Source organism: Bombyx mori, chromosome 6 (genome assembly GCF_030269925.1).
Source record: "Bombyx mori chromosome 6, ASM3026992v2".
In the NCBI taxonomy this organism is placed as follows: Eukaryota; Metazoa; Arthropoda; class Insecta; order Lepidoptera; family Bombycidae; genus Bombyx; species Bombyx mori.
The window spans coordinates 1,435,662-1,456,026 of record NC_085112.1 but is presented as its reverse complement, the minus strand read 5'-3'; the positions used below and the strand labels follow the sequence as shown (position 1 = coordinate 1,456,026).

Here is a 20,365-nt window from a genome sequence, read left to right as displayed (position 1 = left end):
CACGTTCCATCTCCTTTTTAGGCTGTAAATAAAAAGATAAGCTTATATTTGTCAAATTTTAGCAATTTGATTCTGAAAAGTAGAAATACAATGAATATTCACAGAATGCATTCAACTTTTTGATGGAGGTAGACTCATTTTATTGTCATACCCGATCCTGTGAACTGAATGGTAAACAGTCGACGTCGCCCTAAGCACGTCATTACGGATCCTCCCGATCCATTAACGGTGCTTTTAGGTACCACAAGCACCGGCCACCGTCCTCACCGAACCCGTCGCTTGCGACGAAGGGCTCAACGAGTAAATTAAACCATAGACATCGCCCACTGAGTTTCTCACCGGATTTACTCAGTGGGTCACGTTTCCGATCCGGGGGTAGATTCTGAAGCACTGCTCTTGCTAGGGCTAGGGTTATCAACGTCACCGGGTTGGAGCCCCGTGAGCTCACCTACATGTCAAGGAAAAGCTGAAATAGCCTCTCAAGGCTATCAGGATAGGCAGGAAAAAAATAATTAAATGTGGACTATATTTTGAAGGGTTGCGCTACTGAAGCACAGTGCAAGACTAAGTCAGTAAACATAAAAATACAGATAGTTTAATTGTTGATTTAACAATATTGCTTATTATTATTTTTCGTTTGGACGTTACGGTTTTTTTATTGCTTAGATGTTAGTAGTCGTCGTGGCCTAATGGATAAGACGTCTGGTGTATACGTGTTGAGGCGATGCACCGATGTTCGAATCTCAGGCGGGTACCAATTTTTCTAATGAAATAAGTACTCAACGATTGTTCACGATTGACTTCCACGGTGAAGGAATAAAATCGTGTAATAAAGATCAAACCCGCAAAATTATAATTTGCGTAATTACTGGTGGTAGGACCTCTTGTGAGTCCGCACGGGTAGGTACCACCACCCTGCCTATTTCTGCCGTGAAGCAGTAATGCGTTTCGGTTTGAAGGGTGGGGCAGCCGTTGTACCTAACTATACTGAGACCTTAGAACTTATATTTCAAGGTGTGTGGCGCATTTACGTTGTAGATGTCTATGGGCTCTAGTAACCACTTAACACCACGTGGGCTTTGAGCTCGTCCACACATCTAGGCTATAAAAAAAAACCTAACAACTCAAGAGCAGTTGCTTCGCGAATGGATCTACTACCGGATAGGAATCGCGACCCGCTGAGTAGATCCGGCGAGAAACTCAGCGGGCTGATGCATGTGTTAGGTTGCACGTCGAACTCTTTGTCGAGTTTACGAGTACGGTTATCAAGGTCCTTAAGCCTGCTCCTAATGTTAGAGCTGAAGGCGTCTAATAGCAAAGGTTATTGGATCTGATGGATCCGTAAGGACGTGACTAAAAATCCTATGAGAAGAAGAATCGCAGAACTGTATAAGAGGTGTTAAGTACCTACCTTATTAAGTCAAAACAACATGTTCTATTCCATCCCTATTTTTTATTCGCCGCGACAAAGGGTTGAAAAGAGTTAAAATGACAAATGCCCGTGTCATTATTTAGCGATCAAGATAATGCATGTTCGATGGAAGCCTCGTTATCATAGTTTGACACCTTGTACCTAATCGGGTGTTTTGGATTTGATAAAAAATTCAGGGGCGGACTGCTACATTTTGAACCTCATTGAGTAAAAAAGTTGAAGTGCAACATATGGGTTTTTTGTTGCCTTCGAGGGCGTATGGCACACTTGATGGTGAGTGGTCGGACATTAGCACCGTCAGAATGCCAGCTGATCTGATTACTGCCTCTACAACTCCTTCCAAAGATCGAAGAAGTGGAATATGGTGCTCGTGGAATGAAACTTATCCAAATAAATAATAGTTTAAGAAAACTAAAAAAATACACTTTTAGTTTTTTTAAGCTATTAAGTATTTATTTTTCATTTTTTAGTTGAATTTCAATATTATCAATATTTTTTTAAATATTGAATTCTCATCGTTCCTTAATAAGTATACCAAATTTCGAGTTAATCCGACGTTTTGAAGGGGGTCAAAATCATGTTCAAAGATTCCGTTACAAACATACATACTAACATACATACGTCTGAAGCTAATAAAAGCGTATTAAAATAGGATGATGCGTGGCGAAAATGTTCTTTGGAGTCCCACTGTAGGCGAACAGACAGCTAAGCGAGACAAGTAGAGCGGGCGGTCCCATTGCTTAAAGCGATCTTTTGCAAATAACCGCAGTTGGACACAAATCGTGGTAGTAAACCACCCGTAGTAATACTACTCATTCCCGATCCTGCACACCGAATGGTAAACAGTCGAAGTCGCCCTAAGCACGTCATTTCGGATCCACCCGATCTACTAACAGTGCTTTTAGGTACCACAGGCGCCGGCCACCGTTCTTATCGAAGCCGTCGCTTGCGACGAAGGAATCGGTGAGTAAATTAACCCACAGACACAGCCTACTGAGTTTCTCGACGGTTCTTCTCAGTGGGTCGCGTTTCCGATCCGGTGGCAGATTCTATGAAGCACTGCTCTTGCTAAGGCTAGTGTTAGCAACGTCACTGGGTTAGAGCCCTGTGAACTCACCTACTAGTTAAGTTACGTTGACATAACCGTCTAAGGTTACCAGCTTAGATAGGGAATATAAAAAAAACTACTTTATAACCCGTAAGTCGTAAACTCGACCACGTGTGTCTACGCGAATTAATAATTGTAAATAGACATGCTATAACAAAAACCGACTTCAAATAGAAAAAAAAAAATATTCCAAATCAAATTAATACACACTAAAAACAATAATCATCGAAATCGGTTGGCGTGATATTGAGTTATTATTCATCTATTTGTCGCGCACGTACTCAATGCAAATTCAAGACTTATATGGTTTTCTCATGGATACCATTATCAGAACTGGACTAAATTGAAAGCGGGACCACACGGGAAGCGTCAGCTTTCTAATAAAAAAACAGAATCATCAAAATCGATTCACCCAGTCAAAAGTTATGAGGTAACAAACATAAAAAACAACAACATACAGTCGAATTCAGAACCTCCTCCTTTTTTGAAGTCGGTTAAAAATTAACCATGTGTCCTAACTATGTAGGATGTTACTCATTTCTGACGTTGGATAGCCCGCAAACAAAATCTGCAAAGTTTGCTAATTTCCATGAGCCACTATCGGTTACTACATTTTTTTTTAACAAAAGTTTCGCTTCCTCAAATAAAATTCTTCACTCATTAAAAATATTATTGCGCTAAACTATTTTACGATGAAATAATAGAGGTGCTTGTGTTTCTTTGTGTGGAGGACAAAAAAACACACACGAAAATTATTGTAAAAAAAAGGCTCGATCCAGGTAGGAATCATGATATCGAGGTCGACCGATGTTCCGAATATCATTGCCGAATATTTTGGTTGGAGAGGGAGCAATACAAAAGTCATTTAAGCTTATCAAGAAAAAAACAAGAGACAACAAAAGTTTTCTTACAGCTTACAGCGCTAGAAACTCGACTAGAAGTAGTTTATTACGAGCTAAGCCATTCTGCAAAAACTTTGGACTCCTTTTTACGAAAATTGCGCTGACGGAGGAGTATAGAAATTTCCACACTTATAGAGAATATAGAGAAGGAGTGCAAAATGTTAATATTTTTTCAAACTAAGCATAGAAAACACTTTTTTTATTGCTTAGATGGGTAGACGAGCTCACAACCCACCTAGTGTTAAGTGGATACTGCAGCCCATAGAACAACGTAAATGCCCCACCCACCTTGAGATATAAGTTCTAAGGTCTCAGTTTACAACGGCTGCCACCCCCTTCAATCCGAAACGCATTACTGAATCAGGTTACCAGACCTGATAGATATCTAAACGTGATTGTCGCTTTTGACCTTTTGCCCGTATATCGAAGTACGGATTGTACGTAGGGTTTCCCAGTAAAATGACAAGTGGGAATTTACGCAAATTTATCATTAGCACGCTGACTGTTAGTTCTATTGACTGCGGTAACTGAACACACTGTACTGATAATAAGAAACAGCACTCAAAATATTGACGCTCTCTTGATTTTTGTTTGGTCAGACGACTTTGTGTAGTTATAATAAGATAACATAATTAGTTTAGTTTGTCCAGAGACATTTTTGTGCTAAGATGGTCGACCCTAGCCGGTTCCTTCAAGCAGACAGCCTTAACACTTTGACTGCCATGCCACCGGTGCCTTACGTGACGTACTGAAGTAATTATGTCGATTTCTCTTTTCGATCTTCTTACTAAAGTGCCGGAATATCTTGTTAGACTCTGGGAAAGACGAATCTAAAGATACCGAGAATTAATGTATTTTGAAGAGACTTATAAGAGTAAACCTGACAATAACAAACAAAAGAAGACAAAGCTAGGCAATCCAGACGCTTAGTAACAGAATACGATATAATTAATACGAGAAGCAAAAACTTTGTATCCCGTTTTACGAAAATTGCGCGGACGGAGGAGTATGAAATTTTCCACACTTATAGAGAATATGGAGAAGAAGTGCACAATGCTAATATTTTTTTTAAATTATGCATAAAAGATACATTAAATGAATAAAAAAAACATTACACACACTACATACCATGTATTTGACGCACACACGTATGCATACTATTTATTGTCAAACTTTTGTTCTTGACGTCGGTGGTCAAATTGAGAATAGATTAAATATTGTTTGTCTTTGTTAATATTTTTTGTAGTGTAGTCTTGGCGAAATTAGTGATTATAGAAGTATAAAATACAATCATAATAGTGTACAAACTTACAATTCCAATTAATTATAGTCGAATTTCGACTACTGCAGGACCGCTAGTACAATATAAAGACGTCAGCGCCGCGTAGGGCACCAGTGACCTACATGGCAGTCAACGTGTTAGAATTTGCACGAGTTACAGATTTATGCATCAGTCCAATTTCATCACTCATCACAAATACGGCGTTTTAGCCACGCGTACCCCTGTAGTTTTTACGGGCCTAAGGCATAGACACGATTTTCACGTCCTTACGGATCCATTAGCTTCAATAACCTTTGCATTAGACGCCTTCAACTTTAACACTAGGAGCAGGCCAAGAGACCCCGGTAATCCTATTCATCGAACTCGACAAAGAGGTCGACGTGCAACCTAACCCATGCATCAGCCCGCTGAGTTTCTCGCCGGATCTTCTCGGCGGGTCGCGATTCCGATCCGGTAGTAGATTAATTCGCAAAGCAATTGCTCTTGAGTTGTTAGGTCTCCTTCGGAGGCGCTCGAGCAATTGTTGGCAAACCCCACCCCTCCTGGCTGAGCCTTTGCTCGCCCACCTGTCCTGGTGAAGCTGGAAAGGCTTCCGGGCCACCAGTAATCTTTTAATCATAAAAAAAGCATATTTTTCGGCAAAATATGTCCTAGGACTGCTTTACTTGACAATTAAATGGAAAAAAATATAGATAGGACGGTATATCACCCCATATGGTATCTCCGTTCAACGGTCGTGTTCGGTTGGCTAATTAAAATAACTACATTATACAGCGGGGTCCGATGCCATTGAAAATAGCTCGTGTTTGAACATCACGCTTGAAATTTGAATGCAGGGTAAGTATTGTTGGTGTGACTTTTTTTTTATTAAAAAATTAGCACGGTTTAATAATACATTCGGTTATAAAAATATTGAAGGTATAATTTTGTATATTTAAGTGTATACCGTCGCCTTAAGATTTTAGACTTTGGTATTTCATCTTTGTTGTACTCCTATCGCACTTTTCAGATCAGAGCGCTTGCAAGGTTTAGCAATATGAATTACCTATGCAAGGTAGTGTACAATGTGCTTTCCTAGTCGGACACTCTTGGCAGGGTAGTCATGGCTGTCGATGGACAAAATTGCGTCAATATTCTATATCTAATAAATTAGTAGGAAATCAGAGGTAGGTATTCAGTATATGAGAAGAAGAAGATGAGGAAAGAAACTACGCAAGGAAAGGAAGCTAGGCATGAAATCGAATAAATTGAGAAAAACCAACAGAATCTACAACAATAAATAAGACGCCATTTCTCGTGCAATTGTTTCCAAAGTTATAGAACGTTGAAAAACTCCCGTATAAAAACGGGAATCAGCACGTGTGATCTGCCGCTCAGGTGGGCGTGACACGTGCTAACCGACCCGCCATATGTCACGAATCGGAACAAGCGAAATGTAATGCTCACGTTATTAGGTATGCCTATCTATTCGCTGGTAGCCCAAGGGGAGCTCGCGTGCTGAGAGAATTTGCTAACATTAGCCCTAGCAAGAGCAGTGCTTGGCGGAATCTACCACCGGATCGGAATCGCGACCCAATGATAAGATCCGGCGAGAAACTCAGTGGGCTAACGTTGTTAGCGTATACGCAGACGAGCTCACGGGCCACCAGTATATATTTTTTTTAATTGCTTAGATGGGTGGTCGAGCTCACAGCCCACCTGGTGTTAAGTGTTTACCGGAGCCCATAGACATCTGCAAAGTAAATACCGCCACCCACCTTGAGATATGAGTTCTGAGGTCTCAGTATTAGTTACAACGGCTGTCCCACCCTTCAAAAGTATTTTAAAAGTATTTTGAATGCTCTTGGCTGATTTCTAGGCCTTATGGGCTTACGTTTTTGGTCGTCGCTTATACGCTTACGTCGTTTGGAACCTCTAGGTCTGCGGAGGGACTTCGGCTCTCTCTGTATTTTGTACCGTATGTTCCATGGGGAGTGCTCTGAGGAATTGTTCGAGATGATACCGGCATCTCGTTTTTACCATCGCACCGCCCGCCACCGGAGTAGAGTTCATCCATACTACCTGGAGCCACTGCGGTCATCCACAGTGCGTTTCTAGAGATCTTTTTTGCCACGTACCATCCGGCTATGGAATGAGCTCCTCTCCACGGTGTTTCTCGAGCGCTATGACATGTCCTTCCTCAAACGAGGCTTGTGGAGAGTATTAAGCGGTAGGCAGCGGCTTGGCTCTGCCCCTGGCATTGCTGAAGTTCATGGGCGACGGTAACCACTCACCATCAGGTGGGCCGTATGCTCATCTGCCTACAAGGGCAATAAAAAAAAAAAACGCGAGCATAATACATACACCATTACCATACCTTATTACCTACCTAAAATTCCTTAAATTCCAATTCTAAGTGCTAGTAGGAGAGCGTATTGTAAATTATCACGTGGGGGGAGCTATCCAGGTTATTTCTGCCGCGAAGCAATCATACCATCTCCTTTGGGGAATAGTCGTTCCTTGGTGTAACATAGAGATCGGGGCTCGCGTTCGCGAAGCAGCTGCCCTTGAGCAGCTAGGTCTTCTTCGGAGGCGCTCGGGCAGCTGTTAACAAATCCCACCCCTACTGGCTAGGCCTTTGCTCGCCCACCTGTTCTGATGAAACTGGAAAGACCTTTGGGCCATCAATAATCCTTCCTTCATAAAAAAAAAGATCGGAACTGCCTCGTTATATGCCTGGCAGCGTTTTGGAGAACCCTGAACACCAGGTCGGCTGTAAAGTCATCTACTCATCCATAGTAATACAAAATTTAACATGTGCGTGATCATATCGTACTTTAAACTGCATATAAAGATAATCTAATGAGCGTCACGGTGTGTTAACACAATATCATTTGCATATAAACGGTATTGCACACTGTACGTACATGCGGCTGAGAGCTTTGACGTCGATGTATACCTTTAAAGCTCTTTATTAACCGACTCTAAATAAAGAGAAGGTTCGCGAGGGCAGCTAACGTGTATGTATTGTATAAACTTCTTGTTCTTCAATCGGGGATGCGTGCTTTGTGGTCAAAAAACTGCGGTAGCTATCCTCGCAATAAGCCAAGAGAATTCAAAATACTTTTACCCAATAGTCAGTTATATACCTAAACAGTTTCAAATTTTCTCAAATAATTAATTCCAGCGCACCGGTGGGTATGCCAATAAATAGCAGGTAATGTAATGCACGCGCGTCTATAGCTATGTAATTGGCCGGCTCGTGGGAAAAACGCCACCTGTCCATCTTTCCTTTAACATCGCCTTTCCCATAAGGCACGGTCACGGACCGTGACGTCACCGTGTGACCTTACGACCCTCGCGCCAAACTACAGAAAGCTTTATATAGGTGTTTAAAGTTAAAAGGTCATTTTCATATTAACTCTTTAATCGCAAGGGACAGAACGCATCTATGTTGCGTCAATGGGTTTTTGACGAGTATGGAATAGAATCATAAAGAGGTCTTGTGTAAGTTGATACGAGTTCTTAGCCCCAAATTAGCGATAAGGGGTAACTTGGATTCGCTTATGCGACGGTAATTACTCCTCAGCAGTTGGGCTGTATTTGCGAAGCAGATGAGAGATAGATTTTGCGAAGCACTGCTATGGTAGAGCTAGTGTTAGCAATGCCCCCAGGCTAGAGCCTCGAGAGCTCTCCTACTCGCTAGGTTACGCCCGCATATCCTGTCAAGGGCACCAGCTTGGGTAGGAAAAAAAACCTGTTATCGGAATCATCTCGATTTTACGTCCCGTAAAGCCTTTGTATTTGTAAAAATGGAAATACATACATTTGAAACTCCATTTAAGATCTTGGAATGGTCCTAGAAAAAAAAACAGATTAAATTGAGTACACGAAATAAAGTAAGTCAAAAAGTAATTCATAATTTTCGCAGATGAGGTTTTTGGTTGCAAACGAGTTGAGTGGCCGGGGAATACATAAAAACAATCATTACTGTTTTTAAAAAAACCACCAAGAACTGGTCAGATAAGTAATTCGACGAAACTGTTATGTTAAATCTGGAGCAATACAAACAAAATCGCCAAAATCATAATCGAAGGCCGCCATTTTGCAAAACAAAAAAAACGCGCTAAAAGTCCTAACCTAAAAACTCGTAGGACTAAAAAACTAAAGATCGCCCCAATCAGACAACGCCGAGCTCGCTACCGTCATAAAGACGCATTAATCGATTAAACAAACATCCGCCGGAATCGACGCCTTCACGCCGTAAATCATCCTTCGGTGATTGGGTCGGTCAAAGACTAACGAGTCAGATGGGTACTGCATGGCACTGAATTGTCTATTGAGATTTTGAGTTACAGAGTCAATTACTTATGCATTCTTTTTTATGAATTAGATAGGTAGCCAAAATACAAATATTACCTCAGTAATGAATATTAATAAATTTAGTAGAATAAGTTCACGCAGACGGATATCTTTTTTTATGAATGAGTGATTATTGGCAACCCAGAGGCCTTTCCAGTTTCAACAGGACGGGAGCGAGCAAAGACTCAGCCAGGAGGGGTGGGATTTGCTAACAGCTGCCCGAGCTCCTCCAAAGGAGACCTAACGACTCAAAAACAACTGCTTCGCGATTGAATCTACTATCGGATCGGAATCATGACCCGCTGAGAAGATCCGGCGAGAAACTTAGAGGGCTGATGCATGGGTTTGGCTGCACGTCGAACTCTTTCTCGAGTTTGATGAGTACGGTTACAGGGCAGATGGATGTCAAAGACCAGGCAAAGCGGAGGAGTTTAAGTAGGAAACAGACCCTGGCATTAATTTCTAAATAATAATGAAAAACTCTTTGAAGAACAGAAATTATGAGGCATTGACTGGCTTTCTTCGTAATATTTTTTGCCCGTCTGTTTATTTACTGTTTCTTTGGGGCTGCACGGTCGCGCCTCCACATTTTCACGAGGCCAATTAAATGATCCACGCCATCCGTGCGATATTGGATCGAGCCCACTTGTTGAATATTATTACACGAAGTTGCCGAAATGAAAACGTGCTATAGTTTTAGCGATCGATGTATGAAGGGCTTTTAAGGGAGTGCATTTGGAGGCAGCACGGGTAGGTCCTGCTCACTTTTGCCACGTTAGGCTCTGAACTCTGAATGTACTGTGTGCTTTGTGAGGGTATTTTAAGGTTCTGGATAGCGTAAAAGTTAACTCAATTTTGTATGGAGTTGGAATGTTTGCTTACGTTTGCCGCTAGGGGCGCTGTTCCAACTGCATACAAATTTGAGTTAACTTTTACGTTATCGAGAACGTTAAAAAGCTCGCACTAAACACCCTAGTCTGGGATGTTATGATAAAAGTATTTTTTTTAACGCGCCTTTCTTAGCTTGGGGCCTATATTTAGTGACGGAATTTTGAATGTCGTTATTATTGACTTCAACACGTGCGATCAACTTGAAAGTTTACTCACGCATCAACGATCGATGGCAATACAATAATTATATCAAATCTCTCTAATATCCTGTCTAGGATGGACAATATACTTTTGAGTTTGCTATTCAGGCGTGTTTTTTTTAGTTTTTTAAACTGCATAATATTATTTTGAATTTTCTCGTCTACCCACATTTTAATATCTAAAAGAATTCCTACTTACATTCACCGTGTCACGTATTCATAATAGTTACCGAAAAGGGTAATCGCTGCTATCAAAAAGTAGCAATGAATCGGACTCCGATATTTACGAAGGCGCCTCTTTTTTAGTCCTATTTTAGTAGCGTCCAAACGAGAAAAGATTAAGCAATATTGTTAAATCAACAATGGGCGTATTTGAGACGTAAAAAATTATGTTTCGTGGCGCCTCCTGACTCGTGTTTTATGACTTAATGATATTAAGATGTGATAAGATTTATTGTGGGCTTGTAGGAAGCTAGTTAGCTTCTAGCTACAGCTCGTAATAATAATGTCGAGGGGTGAAATGTTATTTGTTTTAAGCGGCATTTCGCTTAATACGCGACATATTATATCTTTAAAATTAAAGGTCCGTTTTATTTGGAATTAGCATCAACAATTTGATGTTTCTAATTGAACTTCATCAATAACGTTTATTCCATTCAAATAGCTGAATAAGTTTTTTTGTTATATTATTTTTTAGAAAATTTAAGCTTTATAGGGTTCTCCTGTAAAGATGCAAAAATATCGCTCAATACAAATAACCTTTCACCCGTCGATGTAATTGCACTCAATTACTTTTGACAATAGTTAAAGATCACCCAAATCTATCTTAATGTATGGTTGAGTGAATTACATAGGGCGAAATGATAAACTTATAATATGAAACAAATTTAAGGTACTGATGAAATAGCTATAAATCTAAATAATCAATCAATAGAAAGAAAGATATCTGTTGCTCTCTGGAGCACGATTTTGAAGCCACGCGGCTTTGTCATTTTCGCATTCGTTGGTGACATGCGCTAGCGACGGTCACCAGCGTGTAATTCAAGTAATTTTAAAGTAATTATAAGTAATTCAAAACTAGTAAAGCTAAGCCCTACTCTCCGCGAGCCGGAGAGGTGCATAGATTGCTTTTTGTGCAGGACAATTTTTTTAAGCTTGATAGCCTTGAGAGGCTGTTTCAGCGTAACCTTAATTAGTAGGTGAGCTCACGGGGCTCAAACCTGACGACGTTGCTAACACTAACCCTAGCTAGAGCCGTGCTTCGCAGAATCTACCACTGGATCGGAAACGCGACCCACTGAGAAGATCCGGCGAGAAACTCAGTGGGCTGTGTCTGTGGGTTAATTCGCTCGTCGAGTCCTTCATCCCAAGCGACGGGTTCGACCAGAACGATGACCGGTTCTTGAGGTACCTAAAAGCACCGTTAGTGGACCGGGAGGATCCGAGATGACGTGTTTTGGGTGACGTCGACTGCTTTCCATTCTGTCCGCAGGCTCGGGAATGAGGGTTAGTAAAATGAACGGAAAACCATTGATTTTTGTTTTTTTGTTTAATCCAATTATCGGTAAATATTTGGACAGGCTGGCTGGGGCTGAAACGAAAAAAAAAAAAAAATGGGCCATAACTCATTATTTTTACACCACCGATCCGATAGGGGCGAACGCGAAATTTCAATCGATAATTCCTGTAATCGGGAGCCGAGCCTGCACCTAATAATCAGCGGTAATCGTCTTGTTTGTTCAAACTGTGTAAATTGGGTATTAGAAAAAAATATATGTTGCTTCGTTTCTTTTTTTTTTTCCTACTCCGGCGTTTGTTTGAGCCGCCCCTATATAAATTGCTCGAAAATTCTATTCAAATATAATGATTTGTAAACATGATTGAGAAATTCTAAATAATATTTGCTGCAGTTAATGTTTCAACCCAAGCTACAAGGATAACGGAGTGAGAGATTAATTTTTAGTTATAACAATGGGAAATATTTGGTATTAGAACAATAAAACGACAATCCAATGAATCACTTTTACTTTATTCGCAGCGATCCCAATTCTAGATACAAACGTTCACAAAATACTATAAATCTATATATTAATGCGTAAAGTAAAAGCTTTGTATCCTTTTTACGAAAATTGCGCGGACGGAGGAGTATGAAATTTCCCACACTTAAAGAGAATATAGAGAATGAGCGCAGAATGCTAATATATTTTTTAAATTATGCCTAAAAAAATTGATTAAATCAATAAAAAAACATTACACACACTACCATGTCTTTGTCACACACACACGCACATATAGGTACTCTGTTTATTGTCAAACTTTTGTTATTGTTTAAAATCTGTTGTCAAATTGTGAATAGATTAACATTGTTTGTCTTTAATATTACGAGTATTTGTCTATAATGTAGTCTTGGCAAAATCTGTGATTATAGGAAGTAAAGTAATAGTCTTTGACAATAGAACCATAATAATGTTCAAACTTATAATTTCAATTAATTATAGTCGAATTTCGACTACTGCGGGACCACTAGTGAACATAAAAACAGAATTTACACAAACAATTACAACTTTCAAATTGATAATTCCGTGTGCCTAACAAGGAACCGACACGAGAAACCATAACAAAATATCGATGACAAACAAACAGATAATAACAGGTAATAACGCATAATAATATTTGGTTTGGCCATGGATAAACGAGAATTACCAAAAAAACAACACAAAAGCGCCCGCCATTAGTTAATACGACAAATAGACAATGAGTTTCGCAAGTCATTGACCACCGGACTTGCTAAAAAAATAGTCAATGATGAACTATTGCAATTTACATGATGGTTCTGCATAGATCGTATTTTTTAAACTCTACGTCCTTTGACAGTAAAATCAAAACTGTCACAGAAAAATCCTAATAATTGTCTTTTAATTCTTGTTAAGTGGTTACCAGACATGATCAACGTAAATGTCGCCCAAATGACCCATCTAGACGCATGAATTTTAAGTCCCAACTTTACAGTACAACAGCTGCTCCACCTTTCAAAGTGAAACGATATATGGCAGGAATAGGCAGGTTGGTAGACGACTTATCACTTAATAAGAAACCCTAATTATTAAGATTTTGTATTTTAATCGATTAGTTTTATCCATTTTTACAATTCTAAATTAACGAATAAGAAGTAAGATTAAAATTAATAACCTTAACTTCCAGCCATATGTTAACATTTTGTTTTACAGACAGACGATTTGGTTGCTTTAAATTTATCTATTATAACAACATTTTTATCATACGCTGCCAGTCTTGGAAAACAATTTCAGAGATTTACATAATATTATGTGTAATTTAAAATCACAATAAGCTAAATCATTTTAAATATATTATAAAAAAGATAATATAGCCAAAAAATAATAATGTAAAATTTCCTTGTGAAGCGGATCTCCAAAATAAAATAAAAACCTTTGTCGCAAACCGCAAACACGAAATCGCTGCAAAATTAATATACCATACGCACTGTGATCTAATAAAAACCGATGCTAATATAAACCTTAACTTCTTAACTTAAGATTCAACTATTACATTACGAAAAACAAACAAAAGAATCTCATTTCGTAAAATTGACAAATCATCGATTGTTCTTGGTTTACGGGATTTTGCATCTTCTAATTATTATAATATAAAGCACTTTTTTCTCTATATAACTCGGAAGTACATAGCTATGACGCGATCTACAAACATTCGCCTACTGAGTTTCTCGCCGGATCTTCTCAGTGGGTCGCGTTTCCGATCCGGTGGTAAATTCTGCGAAGCACTGCTCTTGCTAGGGCCAGTGTTAGCAACACTTCCGGTTTGAGCCCCGTGAGCTCACCTGTATGTTAGGGTGGAAGCTGAAATAGCCTCTCAAGGCTATCAGCACATCAGGAACAGCGTCTATGAATTCGAAAACAATAAAAAGAGAACGCATTTAATACTGCCTCACTTTCGCGGCTTTTCTTACTAATAATACACGAAATTATTCCTTCACGATTAAGTAGCGTGCTCGTCATCGCAAGCGTTTTGCTTTAAAGCCACCAGCTTCAAACCTAAACCCGTAATGGCTTCGAAGAAAAACCGTAAACTGTCAAAACACGTTTGCTCGTAAGCAACGCCCTCATTTTCAAGGATTACGATCCTCTTTTACTAAATACCTTTTCCCTGTAATCTCCCGCACCGTTCGCTTTGTATACGGTCGCGTGATCTCATTATTCATTGTGTGAAAATTCAATAAGTTCCATTCATTGATACCGCGCTTAATACTTTTACCTGTGGCGAGGGCAGGGTATTTATGTTTTTGAGGAGTCGAGGTCAATAATTTACCTTGATTACGGAGGTTTTATTGATCCGTGTTTTCTGGATACGCGTATGAAAAAAGCGGGTCTTCTGCGAGCACTGTTAGTTAATTAGGTTTGGCGTGCATTCCCTATTGTTGTACCAGTGGAACATTTTATTTAGATGTGCACCCACCACTCGCCGTTATCACTAAAGGGGTAATTTTTTAACAGTCCATCTTGTTAGATAGCTTAAATTTAGTCGTCGTGGCCTAAAGGATAAAACGTCCGGTGCATTCGTATCTAGCTATGCACCGGTGTTCGAATCCCGCCGGCAAGTAAGTACCAATTTTTCTAATGAAATACGTACTTGACAAATGTTCACGATTGACTTCCACGGTGAAGGAATAACATCGTTTAATAAAAATCAAACCCGCAAAATTATAATTTGCATGATTACTGGTGGTACGACTTGTGAGTCCGCGCGGGTAGGTACCACCACCCTGCCTATTTCTGCCGTGAAGCAGTAATGCGTTTCGGTTTGAAAGGCGGGGGCAACCGTTGTGTAACTATACTTGAGACCTTAGAACTGATATCTCAAGGTGGATGGCGCATTTACGTCGTAGATGTCTATGGGCTCCAGTAACCACTTAACACCAGGTGGGCTATGAGCTCAACTACTACAACCAGACACACACCGCCACCCCGAGGACGCCAGAGCGCCGGGTCATCAAGGCGATAGTCGACGACCAACGACGCCGGTATTCGCGGATACAGACCTTACCCAAGTGAAATAATTGACGTTTCCGACTAAACTCGATTGATAAAGTTTGCTGATATCGCGACAAATAAATAAAAGTAGAGGTCCCGCAGTAGTCGAAATTCGACTATAATTAATTGGAATTGTAAGTTTGTACACTATTATGATTGCATTTTATACTTCTATAATCACAAATTTCGACAAGACTACACTATAAAAAATATTAACAAATACAAACAATATTGAATCTATTCTCAATTTGACAACAGACGTCCAGAACAAAAGTTTGACAATAAATAGTATGCATGCGTGTGTGCGTCAAATACGTGGTATGTAGTGTGTGTAATGTTTTCCTTATTCATTTAATGTATCTTTTATGCATTATTTAAAAAAAATATTAGCATTGTGCACTTCTTCTCTATATTCTCTATAAGTGTGGAAAATTTCATACTCCTCAGTCCGCGCAATTTTCGTAAAAAGGGATACAAAGTTTAATATATAGATAAGCATTTCAGATATAAAAAAACCTTTTGCGGTTTTAACAAAACTTTCTTAAGACTCTTCGTGTTCATTATCGATTAACCGGAATTAAAATCGTATTAAAATAAAACTAGAATTATCAATTTCGTGTTTGAAACCATCGAACGATTTAAATATTAAAATAAATAATCCTCATAATCGTTTGATAAGAACAACTGTTCGCTCGTCGGGAGGAGATCGGCGCGTAAGTACGGACGCGTTTCCAGAAATCGTGACTTTGAAGTGTGAATTGTACCTCGGGGCTAAATCAACACCTTTAAGTGAATTTGTTTAAACATCATCTCGATCCAGTTGAAAATAAACATGATTTTGTGTTATTAAAATGATTGGGTTTGTTGTTTCATGTCTTGTGTTCTTAGATATTAAAAGCAGACGATATCACGCCAAGCTGATATTAAATCGGGTCCATCGGAATCACGGTAGTGCTAACTGATTTTTTTTTTTAAAGCTTAGATTTGTGGACGAGCTCACAGCCCACCTGGTGTTAAGTGGTTACTGGAGCCCATAGACATCTACGACGTAAATGCGCCACCCACCTTGAGATATGAGTTCTAAGGTCTCAGTATAGTTACCTTACCTTTTCACTGGTAAACATGGGTGAGCTCACGGGCTCCACCTGAGAGAATTTATTAATACTAGCCTTATCAAGAGCAGTGCATAACAGAATATACCACCGGATCAGAATTGCCGAACTCAGCTTTTTTTTTATTACTTATTTGGGTGGACAAGCTCACGACCCACCTGGTGTTAAAGTAGTCACCGGAACGACCTGAGTTCGTCTTTACTTTTTGCGTTAAAAAAAAATTAAACAAGTTAATGGTTTAAGTACCCAATGAACAGTACAAAAAATCCTTTCATACAAAGATTATAAGCAATTCATTTTTAAGCTTTGCCTGGTCTACTAAAGTTATCTATCTGTCTCTTAGGTTTATGACGTTTCCTTTCAGATTTCGCCAATGTCAAGTGTATATACTCTGCTTTCTATAGCGGGCTTCGTGAACGAGCAAGGTCACAGATCGTAACTAAGAATTAAGTGAGTAGCTAAGAATGTTTGATGACAGGATCTCTGTTGGTGTACCTAAAACAAATAAGACGCACACAATATATATACAGGGGTTAGTTCGTTAAAAGACAGACAAACTACAGCTTAATCTACTAAAGTTTTTTTTTTCCTACCTATGCTGATAGCCTAACGTTTGTAGGTGAGCTCGCGGGGCTCAACCGGAGAGTTGCTAACACTGACCCTAGCAAGAGCAGTGCTTCGCGGAATCTATCACCGGATCGGAAACGCGACCCACTGAGAAGATCCGGCGAGAAACTCAGTGGGCTGTGTCTGTGGGTTAGTTCGCTCGTCGAGCCCTTTGTCGCAAGCGACGGGTTCGACGAGGACGGTGGCCGGTGCTTGTGGTGCCTAAAAGCACCGTTAATGAATCAGGAGGATCCGTAATGACGTGCTTTGGGCGACGTCGACGGTTTACCATTCTGTCTACTGGGTCGGGTATGTAATTTCCAGCGGCTACGATGAGAGGGTTCTCATGTCGTGCCGCCTACTCAAAATGGCGCACTACTAAAGTTGATAGCTTTGTGCGCTTTTACACGAAAATAACTGTTTCTAATACACGGTTTCTTAAAGCGGTCTTGTCAATTATAGTAATGCAGGAAAAACTGTACCTATTTATCCTCAATTTCATTGTGGAAACTCAAAGAAATTGCTCGTAACGGAGTGATGTCAAATTGGTATACAGTTTTATAAGTTGCACGTTTTACATTATTTTATGAAACAAGTACAAGTTTTCTTTTTATTGCTTTGGTGGGTGGACGAGCTCACGGCCCACCTGATGTTTATTTATTTATTTAAATAAGTACTGCCACATCACAAACATCTAACATTGAAAATAAATTTAAACTATTTAATTTATGGCCTGATGCATGTGACAACAATGGCGTACATAGCATTGGCAATTCATCGGCTCGAAAATGGAATACAATAATAATAATAAAAAAAAAACAGTACTATATGTTGATGTTAAGTGGTTACTAGAGCCTATAGACATCTACAACGTAAATACCGCCACCCACCTTAAGATATCAGTTCTAAGGTCTCAGTATAGTTACAACGACTGCCCCACCCTTCAAACCGAAATGTATTACTGCTTCACGGCAGAAATAGGCAGGATGGTGGTACATACCCGTGCGGGCTCACAAGAGGTCCTACCACCAGAGGTATTACCTGGACTTAAACTTCATTTCTTTGTTATTTATTTTCATTGCTGTTGAAAGCTGTCGACATGGTGGCCATGACTTGACGGTGGGTACCGTAGTCCATGGACTCCAGCATTGCGAAGAATACTGTCAGATCGCCTTCTGCAATGTAATAGAATCAGTTACTAGGATCGCGAATTAATAAGCCAACGAAGGGAGTACTTCATATTTTTCGAAAATATGTCGCTTTAGCGTTAAGACAGCAATTAATAAAAATAATTGCGCATTGACTGATTTTAATGAAAATTTCTATTCGTGCGTGTGTAAATAAAATATATTTTCTCTCTCTTGTAACTTTTTAGCAATAAAATTTTCTATCGCTATTATTTTAATAATCACTCACTAAGATATACTTTTTATATCTAAGAAGCAAGAATACGGCCATCTTGAAGACGATACCAAAAAAAATAGAACAAAAGATGACATTATCGGCAGCGGAAATAGAACCATAGAGAAACAACGGAAGCCATTAAAGGATCCGGATGATAGGGAATGATGAAACGCTTAAGAAAATTATACAGTAATGGTGGATTGGTGGCAAAATTGACGGCTTTGATTGTTTCGTCCTGCGTGGGAGGTCAGGAGCATTGGCGAAGTAGAGGCAAAGGGAAATAGGGCAAATTCATGTTGAGCGATGCATCGGTGTTCGAATCCCAGGCGGGTACCAATCTTTCTAATGAAATACGTATTCAACAAATGTTCACGATTGTCTTCCACGGTAAAGGAATAACATCGTGTAATAAAAATCAAACCAGCAAAATTATAATTTGCGTAATTACTGGTGGTAGGACCTCTTGTGAGTCCGCGCGGGTAGGTACTGCCTATTTCTGCCGTGAAGCAGTAATGCGTTTCGGTTTGAAGGGTGAGGCAACCGTTGTAACTATACTGAGACCTTGGAACTTATATCTCAAGGTGGGTGGCGCATTTACGTTGTAGATGTCTATGGGCTCCGGTAACCGCTTAACACCAGGTGGGCTGTGAGGTCGTCCACCCATCTAAGCTATAAAAAAAAAAAAGAAACACCGAACTAAGTGTTTTTGTTTTGTTAATTGCCCAATTCGGAGTGCAAGGGAAGCAACAGTCTCGAAATAGGAAGTACCAAAGCGGATCTACAGATCTTCGTCCCGTTATCGTAACGGTAACCCTTCGCGTTAAACCCTATATAGTTACAATAGACCCATATCAACGTTTTTTATCATTGTTTTTATGTATATTGTTCACAGTCAAGTTGCTTGGAGTTCTGTTACGTTTTTTTTCTTTGATTTTTTTTTATTTGGAGCTGGTGACTAAATTTGCGGCTCCACTATGAGTATCGCTAAATGTATAAAATTAATTTGTTGAAACAACTGAAATGCCAACAACGGTCTTAGAAAGTATCAAATCAAGGATTGTGGATAAACAAACATGCAAACGTTCCTTGAAATGGAATATTCGCGAGTAAATTTGATAACACGGATCGTTTGGAACCTCTGGGTCTGCGGAGGGACTTCGCTTCTCTCTGCATTTTGTACCGCATGTTCCATGGGGAGTGCTCTGAGGAATTATTTGTAATGATTCCATCATCTCGTTTTTACTATCGCACCGCCCGCCACCGGAGTAGAGTTCATCGTACACGGCTTTGGAATGAGCTCCCCCCCAAGGTGTTTCCCGAGCACTATGACATGTCCTTCTTCAAACGAGGTTTGTGGAGAGCACTCAACGGTAGGCAGCGGCTTGGCTCTGCCCCTGGCATTGCTGAAGTCCATAGGCGACGGTAACCACTCACCATCAGGTGGGCCGTATGCTCGTCTGCCCACAAGGGCAATAAAAAAAAAAGATCGAAGTATAATAATCAAAGAGATTTATTATTACTTCTGTATTTGTTTAATTGGAAGCATATGACATATGTGGTGTAGTGGCCACAACAATGCCCAGAGCACAGGTGTGTTGCTGTGTAGTTTATACCTATGCATTCAGCAACGCTTGTATAGTTGGTCATATGTGACCCAGGCGACGATGAAGCAAAGAGCCACAGACACTCCTCGTCGATTTATCGACTACAACAAAGAGTTCAACAAGCTAACTAACCCATAGCCACAGCTCACTGAGTTTCTCGCCGGATCTGTTCAGCGGGTCGAGATTCCGATCTGATGATAGATTCTGCGAAGCATTTCTCTTGCTACGGTTGGTGTTAGCAAATTCTTTTAGGTTGAGCCCATGAACCTACCCGTCCGCACAAAACTGGAATAGCCTCCTTAGGCTACCAGTGAATAAAAAAAAAATAGATTGGTTTGATGCTTAATACATTTTTTATTGCTTAGATGGGTGGACGAGCTCACAGCTCACCTGGTGTTAAGTGGTGACTGGAGCCCA

General features: G+C 39.9%; 1 protein-coding gene across 1 annotated transcript in view; it reads right to left on the bottom strand.

Moving 5' to 3' along the window:
* The window catches only part of LOC101740450 (uncharacterized), a 960,210-nt gene that overhangs the window by 184,152 nt on the left and 755,693 nt on the right, over positions 1-20,365 (bottom strand). The window lies entirely within an intron of this gene.